This window comes from Scleropages formosus, chromosome 8 (assembly GCF_900964775.1).
Source record: "Scleropages formosus chromosome 8, fSclFor1.1, whole genome shotgun sequence".
In the NCBI taxonomy this organism is placed as follows: domain Eukaryota; kingdom Metazoa; phylum Chordata; class Actinopteri; order Osteoglossiformes; family Osteoglossidae; genus Scleropages; species Scleropages formosus.
The window spans coordinates 6,603,537-6,613,055 of NC_041813.1; the positions used below are offsets into that span (position 1 = coordinate 6,603,537).

At 39.6% G+C, this 9,519-nt stretch overlaps 1 long non-coding RNA gene across 1 annotated transcript; it reads left to right on the plus strand.

Moving 5' to 3' along the window:
* Positions 1 to 6,632: 6,632 nt before the first annotated feature.
* On the plus strand, positions 6,633 to 8,212 carry LOC108942754 (uncharacterized). The gene is made up of 4 exons (XR_001966739.2): positions 6,633 to 6,704; positions 7,021 to 7,081; positions 7,803 to 7,938; positions 8,104 to 8,212. It is a non-coding gene; the product is annotated as an uncharacterized LOC108942754 (long non-coding RNA).
* Positions 8,213 to 9,519: the final 1,307 nt, after the last annotated feature.

A 9,519-nucleotide genomic window follows, 5' to 3' on the forward strand; every position in this document is an offset into this window, starting at 1 on the left:
AGGAGGGGGTGTGCGGTGGCACGGCATGATGTGACTTTATGTGGCGTGGTGGGCCATGGCAGGGCACGGAGAGGTGCTGCAGGTTTGGCTGGGTCCTGCTCTCTGGCAGGTCTGGGGTTCGAGTCCTGCTTGGGGTGCCTTGTGATGGACTGACATCCCATCCTGGGTGTGTCTCCTCTGGCCTTGTGCCCTGTGTTGCCGGGTTAGGCTCCAGTTTGCCATGACCCCACTTGGGACAAGTGGTTTCAGACTCTGTGTGTGTGTCCTTTCTAATCCTTTTTTCTGTGTTCTTTCACAGAAGATACTCCAACTTGATATCAGATAAAGGCTATATGAAGGATTGTTGACAAAGTAAAGAATGTGTAATTGCCTTCTTAAAAATAGCCTCACATGTCAACATAAAGTTAGTGGAGAAAATACTTGCCTGAAATGATTATTGCTGTTTATGATTATGGCTGTGCTTGACTGAGTTTGGATTTTGGATTTGCAGTACAGTCGTAATCTTTGTTGAAAAGTGATTTGCTGGTCACTTTATGTGATACCTAGAGGTATGACTGGGAAATTAGTTTGTAGTTTGAGGTTTATGGTAGGGTCCCCATTGTATGATAACTACCCTAAATCAATCAACTGTTCTGTGTGTGAAAGGAAACCTGCATGAAAACACAATTACTGTTCTTCTGAAGCTTTTAGAATCAAAAGCGAGTGCATGTTTCATGTAAGATGACCTTTCACTATTTTTTATTTTTACACCTGCTTACTGAACCCATTTACTTACCAGAGTTAATGTGCTTTTGAAGGAAGAGGCTTTTGTGTTTATGGAGGCCAGGGTGGTAGAGGAGAAGGAGGAAAGAAAGAGCCAGAAGGCGAGCAGCTTCTAAGCAAAAATCTTAGCCGTTTTTCACTTTTCTGTTGTTCGAGTTCAGGTTCAAGTGGTTTTCATTGTCATTCCTCTATATAGCTTGTATACAGTGAACGAAATGTTGTTTTTCCAGGGACCATGGTGCAACACAGAACAGTACACAACAGGACAATAAATACACAGGACATGGGTGGTAGTGGGGGGTGTGGTGGCACAGCGGGTTTGGCCTGTCCCTGCTCTCTAGTGGGTCTGGGGTTTGAGTCCTGCTTGTGGTGCCTTGCGATGGACTGGCGTCCCTCCCTGGGTGTGTCCCCTCGTCCTCCAGCCTTGTGCCCTGTGTTGCCAGGTTGGGCTCCGGTTCGCCACGACCCAACTTGGGACAAGCATCTTCAGTCAATGTGTGTGTGTGGGTGGTTGTTTGTAGTGTATGGAGTCATGGTGGGTTAGCTGTTTGAATGTGCCAAGTGAGCACTGGGAGGCAGCAGGATGCTGAGTAATCTGACTGCCTCAGGGAAGAAACTGTTGCTGAGTTTGTTGGTGGAGGCACGGGTGCTCTTGTACCTTCTGCCAGATTGCAAGAGGGTGAAGAGTCCATGAGAGGGGTCATCCACAATGCTGGTGGCTTTGTGGATGCAGCAGTTGTTGTATGAGGTGTCGATGGTGGGTAGAGGGACTCCGATGATCTTTTCATTCCTCAAATAAGAGGTACAGAACAATCAGCATTTGCACCAGAAGATTCAAGGACAGCTTCTGCCTACAGGCCATAAGGCTTTCAAATGCACTCACACTTTTTTGACAGCTCCACATTTCTTGCATATTGTATATAACGCATCAACGTTATATATTTATTGCCTGTTCTATTTTCTGCGTTATGGTGTCTACTTTGTCTGCTGTCTGAATCTATTGTATGAATTAATGTAATTATTGTTTTTTATTTATTGTCAGGGTCGTCTGTCTGTGTTTAGTACCTTCATGGTCTGCAGGACATATGCAAGGGATTTCACTGCATGCTGACCACACGTCTTGCATACACATGACAATAAATGTGAAGCTTGAAACTTATCTTTTTCGGTGCAATGGCTACTGCTGCACAAACACAATGGGCAGCTTCTCTGCTCAAAGGAGGAGGTTGACGGCTACCTCTAAACCACATTCAGTGATTCTACCAGAGACCAGGAGCTGGAACAGTGCAAGGCCTTAATAGAACCACATAATCTATTGGTTACCTTGGATGAGGGTGAACCTACTTGGAAAGTGGTATGGCCCAAATGAAATATTCGATAAAGTCTACAAGCACTCTCCAAAGATGTTCCATAGGCTCTGGAGTATCCTGAATGTCATCTGGAGAATTGGAACTATTGCTCCACAGCAGAGATATTGTGGGTTAGGGTTTCTGTTGAGGAAAGACCCAAAACAACCCATGACTGCAGTAGAAAAGCTCTTCCACATGTCTAACAAACTTTTTTTTAGTCTTGGTAAGTTTCTGCCACACAGAGGCACTGTGGTCCAATAAATGATAATATAGCCTTAAAGGCTGCTTGAATAGACTTTTTTGCTTATCTAATTGCAATATAGGGAAAAAAGCCAAAGAAACTATAACCTCATCACCTTGATGCAGATGCAGAATACTGCTGTAATTTCAGAGTTTTCATTTTTATTTGCCTCTGTTCCAAAAATAAACCCAACTGGGTAGTGGCTGGCAGTAACTTTAGTTTGTTCGTACCATATGCCATACCTTTTTCCTCCAGCTTCACTGTTTGTGACTGGTACAGTGTTTCCGACACTTACATTTGTTCATTTAGTTGGCGCTTTTCTCCAAATCAGCTTTCAACGAACTGTATGTAGTGTTACCAGCCCACATTATATTCACCAAGGTGACTTACACTACTTACAATGGGTCACTCATCCACACATCAGTGGAACACACTCTCTCCGTCACACACACACACAATAGGTGAACCTGAACAAGAAACTTCATAATGTTATGTACTCTTTGCTCTGGCTTGCCAACTGTTTCCAGCACTGGCTGGCAGACAAGCTGTGGAAAGAGTGTCACAATCTCCAATCTTACCACACTCAGTCCAAAAGTTTTAAGGGGGATAATGAGCTATAGGTGCTGTCATCCAGCCATTTGAAGAACCAAATAAAAGTTCAAACCAAGAACCTGGAGGAGGGAAGAGAGGTTTCTGTTCTTATGCTTCTGGTATTAAAACCATGTGTGTAAAGTTCACTTTGGGTTTTGCTTTCTTGTGAGTGATCTTATCGAGGTGTTGACTCTTGTTTTTAATTGTTTTTTGTTCTGTTTGCCAATTATGGGAAGTAAGAAACAGCCACAAGCCCACCCATCACCACACCCTTCCTGGAGTCTCCCTGAATTAAGCACTGGGAGCATGTCGCCAAGTTGAAGGAGCAAACATTCCTGAATGAACAAATAATTTCTAAGAAACTGAAAGTCACGATATTCATATAGATGAACAAAATGTCTGAAAAAAATATTTCACTTTTCCTCCCATAACATCAGGGTTAGTGCAGTTGATATGGACTCCTCATTGTGTGCATTGCTTATACGAACTATATGTCATTCAGCAAACTCAACACTCAGGTTTCACTTCTTATGGGTACGGAGTAAATATATGTATTGTGGTGTCATGTTAAATTGAAAAAATCTCAGCAATCATTTTGTCTAAAAATTGTAAACAATGAAAAAATGCAGCCCTGGAGATGACTTTGATTGCTAATGGCAGCTTCTCATGTTTCTGTTGATTGAGACGCTTAAGGTCTGAACTTTAGGAATGTGCTTCATAAATGAATTTACTGACCAGACTGATATGGAGGTTGCTGGGATTTGTTCAGTCATGACTAATATTTTTAATTGCACCAGTGCAGCGAGAACTTCTCCAAATTTTTTAGACTATGATTCAGTAATAGAGTTTCTAGTCTTGGTTTAAGTTTAAATTTTACACATGACTTTTTTCAACACTTTCTTTTATTGTTTCTTATTGTTGCTTCATCCTGCACTTTTCAGCTTCCCGATATCGCTGTGTCTTCCCTCTGAGTCTGTGCACGTCACCTGCAGCAATAGGAAAGACATGAAGGAGTTCACGTTCTTATTTCTGAACCTGAAACACAACATTTTTGAATAACTGGCCCTGGGGTTTCTAAGAAATAGAAACTCTCTCGTCAACACTCTCGTTGACTAAGAACAATGTTTACAAGAGCTGTAAACTGTCAAGCCTGCTGTTATTTGTTGATTATTCCACCTCATCCAGTAAGATGGACATTTTTTCAGTTTAAAAAAGCTGGCTTCCCCCAAAACTTTTGGTCTACAGTTGTTTGTGGAAGCCTTCAGAATTTCCAGAACATGCACACAAGTCTCATAGTGGTGCAAGAGAACGTGGGTTCGAGCTCCTCTTATTCTGCATGGAGTTTGCATCTTCTCCTCATGTCTGAGTGGATTTCCTCCAGGTGCTGCAGCTGTGGAAGGGCACAAAAGGGGAAGATGGGCACAGAATATTTTGATAGCATTAAACGTGTGTCTTTTGTCAGTCAAAGCAAACAGAATCCAACATTCAGCTCATTCAGGTGCTCAGTCTCAGATTTTTCATCCGATTTTGACAGTGCGCAATAGTTGCGCAATTACATCATCAGTAATATGTGAAAAATTCCCACATGTTGCTGTCGATGCATAGTTTCAGGATCTGTCTGATCTCTGATTGGTGGACATAGTAGATAAAAAGGTGACTGTGAAGCAAATTATTAGTACTAGAGCTGAAGCAACGGTAAGTGTGACTTATTGTGCTGCTTCCTATGTAGGTCTGTTATGTCTAGTCTTTAAGTTTTCAAAGTTTTTCCTATTACAATGTAACATCGTAAGTCTCTTTGGAGAAAAGCATCAGCTAAATGAATATACGTAAATGTAAATTTGATTTTTTTCTCTTTCGGCTTGTGGGTAAAATGTCACAAAGTTGAATAACTAGAAAAAAGTAATTTGTCATTCAATCTTCATTAAATTCGGTAATTATACTTTTTGTTAAGTCTCTGAAATGTAGGGGGGCGCAGTGGCACAGTGGGTCGGACCGGGTCCTGCCCTCTGGTGGGTCTGGGGTTTGAGTCCCGCTTGGGGTGCCTTGCGATGGACTGGCATCCTGTCCTGGGTATGTCCCCTCCCCCTCTGGCCTTACGCCCTAAGTTGCTGGGCTCTGGTTCCCCGCAACCCTGTATGGGACAAGCGGTTCAGAAAGTGTGTGTGTGTGTGTGTGTGTGTGAGTGAAATGTATATGAAGGAAAACTATATGCCATGTGTCTGTCTTGGGCTTGTGGGCTGTTGATAGCATTTTCCCCAGAAATTGTTGCATTTGGGAATAAAGATATCAGCTGTGACTCAGTTAACTGAGTGCAAGAACATACTGAAACCCACAGCTGTTTGTTTATACTTGCAATTAGTTTTTCTCATATGTGCTTTGTGTTTTTTTTCCAGATGAATGAAGAAATGCACGATTTGTATAATACTTTCTCTAATTTAAAAAAAAATTATAAAAATTATCCCATCGTCTATAATCTAAAAACTAAGAACATTGAAACTCCATCAAAAATGCCCGAAATAACATTCCCTGGAGGCATACTTCTTATTAAAGTAGGTTACAGCAATTGTTTCCTTTATGACAAAAGATATATATACACAACATATCATACATTTAAAAAAGCAATGGAATGTACTGGTTCAGAAACATTGCACAGTCTAGGAGATGCTTTTGTTGTATTTAAAATAAATGATTATTTGTTAATTTACTCTGTTAATTTTGACAACGTTACACATTTAGACTCATTTGATTGCGCTAGAATAAAGCTTGATGGCAACATTGTATTAAAAAAATATAATTTTACTGAAAGCAGCATATGCAAACCAGAAATTGAACAGAAGGTACGTGCCATTGCTTATGGGGTTTCATGGTCAGTTAAGCACTTTGGGAAAAATGTTGTGATATCATCCAAGAATAATTATAAATTAAAAAAGCCAGATGTAGAAGACATTAATAACCAATTATCCACAAGTGATTTTTTTATATGTGAAGCTGGAGTGAAGGGCAATTCTGGTTGCCCAGTTTTTACCCATGATTGGAAGCTTTTAGGGATGTACAGAGGGGAATATGGAGGTTGGGGTTATGGTTGCTGTGTAAGAATGGCTGACATTTTATTGGGTTTTAAAAACATCGATAACAACAAAGAAAACACTAATTATTCACTGATAAAACCCATTATAGAAAAATCTTGGGAAATGCTCAGTTATTTGGGAAGTTTGGACACTTCTGATACTTATAATAAAATAAAAAAAAAATTAAAAATTTAATAAAATAAATAAAAATTTAAAAAAAGAAAAAATGTTAAAAAAAAAGAAAAGAAAAAATTTTAAATAAAATTTAAAATAAAATTAAAAAATTTAAAAATAAAAGAAAAAATTAAAAAAAAAGAAACATTTTAAAAATCTATCTATCTCTCTATCGATAGAAAAGAAAAGAAAAGAAAAAAAAATAAAACAAAAGAAAACTGCGATTAAGTGTCACTTTAAAGGAACATGACAGACTAAAAATCCAGATTAAACCCTATCCTGATACCCTCCAAAAGAGTCAGTATTTCCACTCCTCAAACATGCTGCAGTCAGTCTTCTGGCTTGACTCTCCCTCCACCAGTCAGCAGCTTGTCTTCACGATGCTTAATTGCCATGGAGGAGGACGCAGTGGACAACAGTTGAGCAAGAATCCCTTCATCTTTGCTTCAGCTCTGGTGCTCACCAAGTCTTGTTCAATTCCACACTCGGATCAAAACTCTGGACTTTGAAATGTTCTCTGTAAGTATCACCATGTTTCCTTAGAGAATCTCTATACCCTACAGAACAGCGGTCTACATGATTGCTGAAATACACTGAAAGGAAATGTTGCCCCTGCAATGCCGGTAGATTGTCCTCCCTGACAATGTTGTACTGAACAAATTAGCTTCAGATGGTTTTCTTTACCTTCACTGTACACCGAATCCACAATTTTTCAGTTTGAGCAGCAGAGCAGTGTTTCATTAGCTTAAGATTTTCTACAATTTATTTTTCCCCTTTAGTATTTCTAACATGTTAAAATGAGCACTTTTCAAAAGAATTATTTCTGAAATTGCAGGCACAAGCCATGAACCATCACCAAACTGGCCATCTTAGTGGAGATCCACCAGTGTCTTTCTGTAAGTATTGCTATTAACTTTACTTTAACTTTTTGCTTTATTAAATTTACACCCTCGGAGGTTTTGTCAGCTTCTGTCACATCTAGTGACAGAATCCACTTCTTTTTCCAGACAGCACCTATTCAACAGAATTCAAAATTTCTCCTAGACTTACTGACCAATGACATTGAATGAAAAGATAAAACTCCCAACTGTTTTCATCATTTCAATAAAATAAAATTAAATTAAATTAAATTAAATTAAAAAAAAAATAAATAAATCTGTGATTAGGTGTCACTTCCGAGATCACTGTGAGGGCGCATGCATCCAAAAAGTCAACAATACAAATGATTATGTTCTGACTTTCACTGTGATTTTACTGTAGGTGCACAGCCGTCCGGCATAGATTTCCTGGGAATCACCAGTAAAATGTGTCTAATCCAACACAGCGTTCTGCGCGCTCCTTTAATTAGTTCTATATTATTTTTCATTTTATTTTACAACTCCAATTCCAAAAAAAGTTGGGACAGTATGGAAAATGCTAATAAAAACAAAAAGGAGTGATTTGTAAATTTACTTGGACTTATATTCCAACAAAAACAGTATAAAAACAAGGTATTTCATGCTTTACCTAGTCAACTGCATTGTTTTTTGAACATATACGTTTATTTTGACATTGACGCTTGCAACATATTCCAAGAAAGTTGTACAAATAAGCAAATTTTTTGCAATAAATCTGTAGGAGATCTCTGACCTGGGGTTTCCTGAAGTGCATCAACAAGAGAACCATGGTTACTATGACAACGTCACCATCATCGAGTCCAGCAAAGATCCATGTGTTTTGGTGAACATCGCTTTAGATCCAGCTGAGTGCTTCTGTAAGTATTGCTGTTAAATTTTGGACACAGATGTTATCATTTACAAGCATGTGAATGAAGGACAAAACTTCATGAAAAGAGCACACAGACAAAACAGGAAACAATGAATGTGTTTGCACTTTTTTTTGTACTTATAGGAGTTCTGTCATCTTTTGCCCCATCCAGGATTTGACCAGGAAGCATCAGTCCTGAAGAGTTAAAAATTTCCACCCAGACTTCCTGAGCCCTAGCATGAAGCAAGCAACATTTTAAAACAATACATACTGATATCTCTCCAAGTTTGCATTGGTTTCCTCCCGGTGCTCTGGTTTCCGCCCACAGTCAATATCCTCCAATGTGTTTCACATGAACTGCTGACCACAAGTTGCCTGGAGTGTGAGTGAACAGGTGTGAGTGCCCTGCAATGGAACAGCTTACCATCCAGAGTCTACTGTGCCTCAAGTTTCCAAACCACCCAGGATCAACACCAATCCAACACCATCCTGAATCAGACAAAGCAGTTCATGACAATGGAGATTTGTTTCCCTTTCTTTTTACATATTGGTTTTGTTTCTCAATGATGTTAATTGGCATTTTGATGATTTATTCTAGTCATCGACTGTAAAACAATTAATAAACACTCTTTCCCCCCCATTATTGTCTCATGTCTGGTCAGTTCCTGGAGCGGAGGCACCCTGATGAGTTAATGCTGAAATATAATGCACTTTTATTTTTCATCTCTGAAAACTGAAGTTCAACAGATGGATATACTGCAACATTTGACAGAATCAATTTGTAATCCACTAAGACATACTCTACAATCCAAAACACAATACGGATAATGACCGGAATAATGACTCGAAGAGCTGGTGTGGGACTCATTTTCAATTGTATTCTACGGAGCAGACCTTAGTAGTACTGGCTACTGAAGAGTTAAACACAATAACTAATCTAACTGTCACACCACAATGCACCTACAAAATAAGCTCACTCTTTCACACACACACTGTCCAAAACTGCTTGTCCCAAGCGGGGTTGCCGTGAGCCGGAGCCTAACTCTGCGACACAGGGCGCAAGGCTGGAGGGGGAGGGGACACACCCAGGACGGGACGCCAGTCCATTCGGACCCCAGACCCACCGGAGAGCAGGACCCGATCAAACCCACTGCACCACCGTGCCCCCCTGTACGAAGAAACAAAAATCCCAAATCGGGAAGACATAAAGAAGTTAACATTTGTTTAATTTCTTAAATCTTTCTGAAACAAAACTGTCAATCATGCAGTTTTTTGCTGAACATCCTGCCTCATCCAGTGCTTGTAACTGATAGATCACACGTGTATAAAACAAACTATTTGAACGATTCATTTCTTGAGTCTGTAAACTCAACAAATATTTATAGCTCGAATTTGGATTTAGTTAATTTTTTAAAGCACTGTCATCTCCTGAAGTTGGTTGTTTACATTATTCAAGTACTTCCTTTATGCGTATTTTGAGCTTGGTTAATTTTAGAGACACAACCGCGACACTTTAGAGACTGTTTTAGCACTTTGTCATGCTCTGGTGTTAAACCCTAAGCATGTTAAACAAGAAACGTATGCAGAA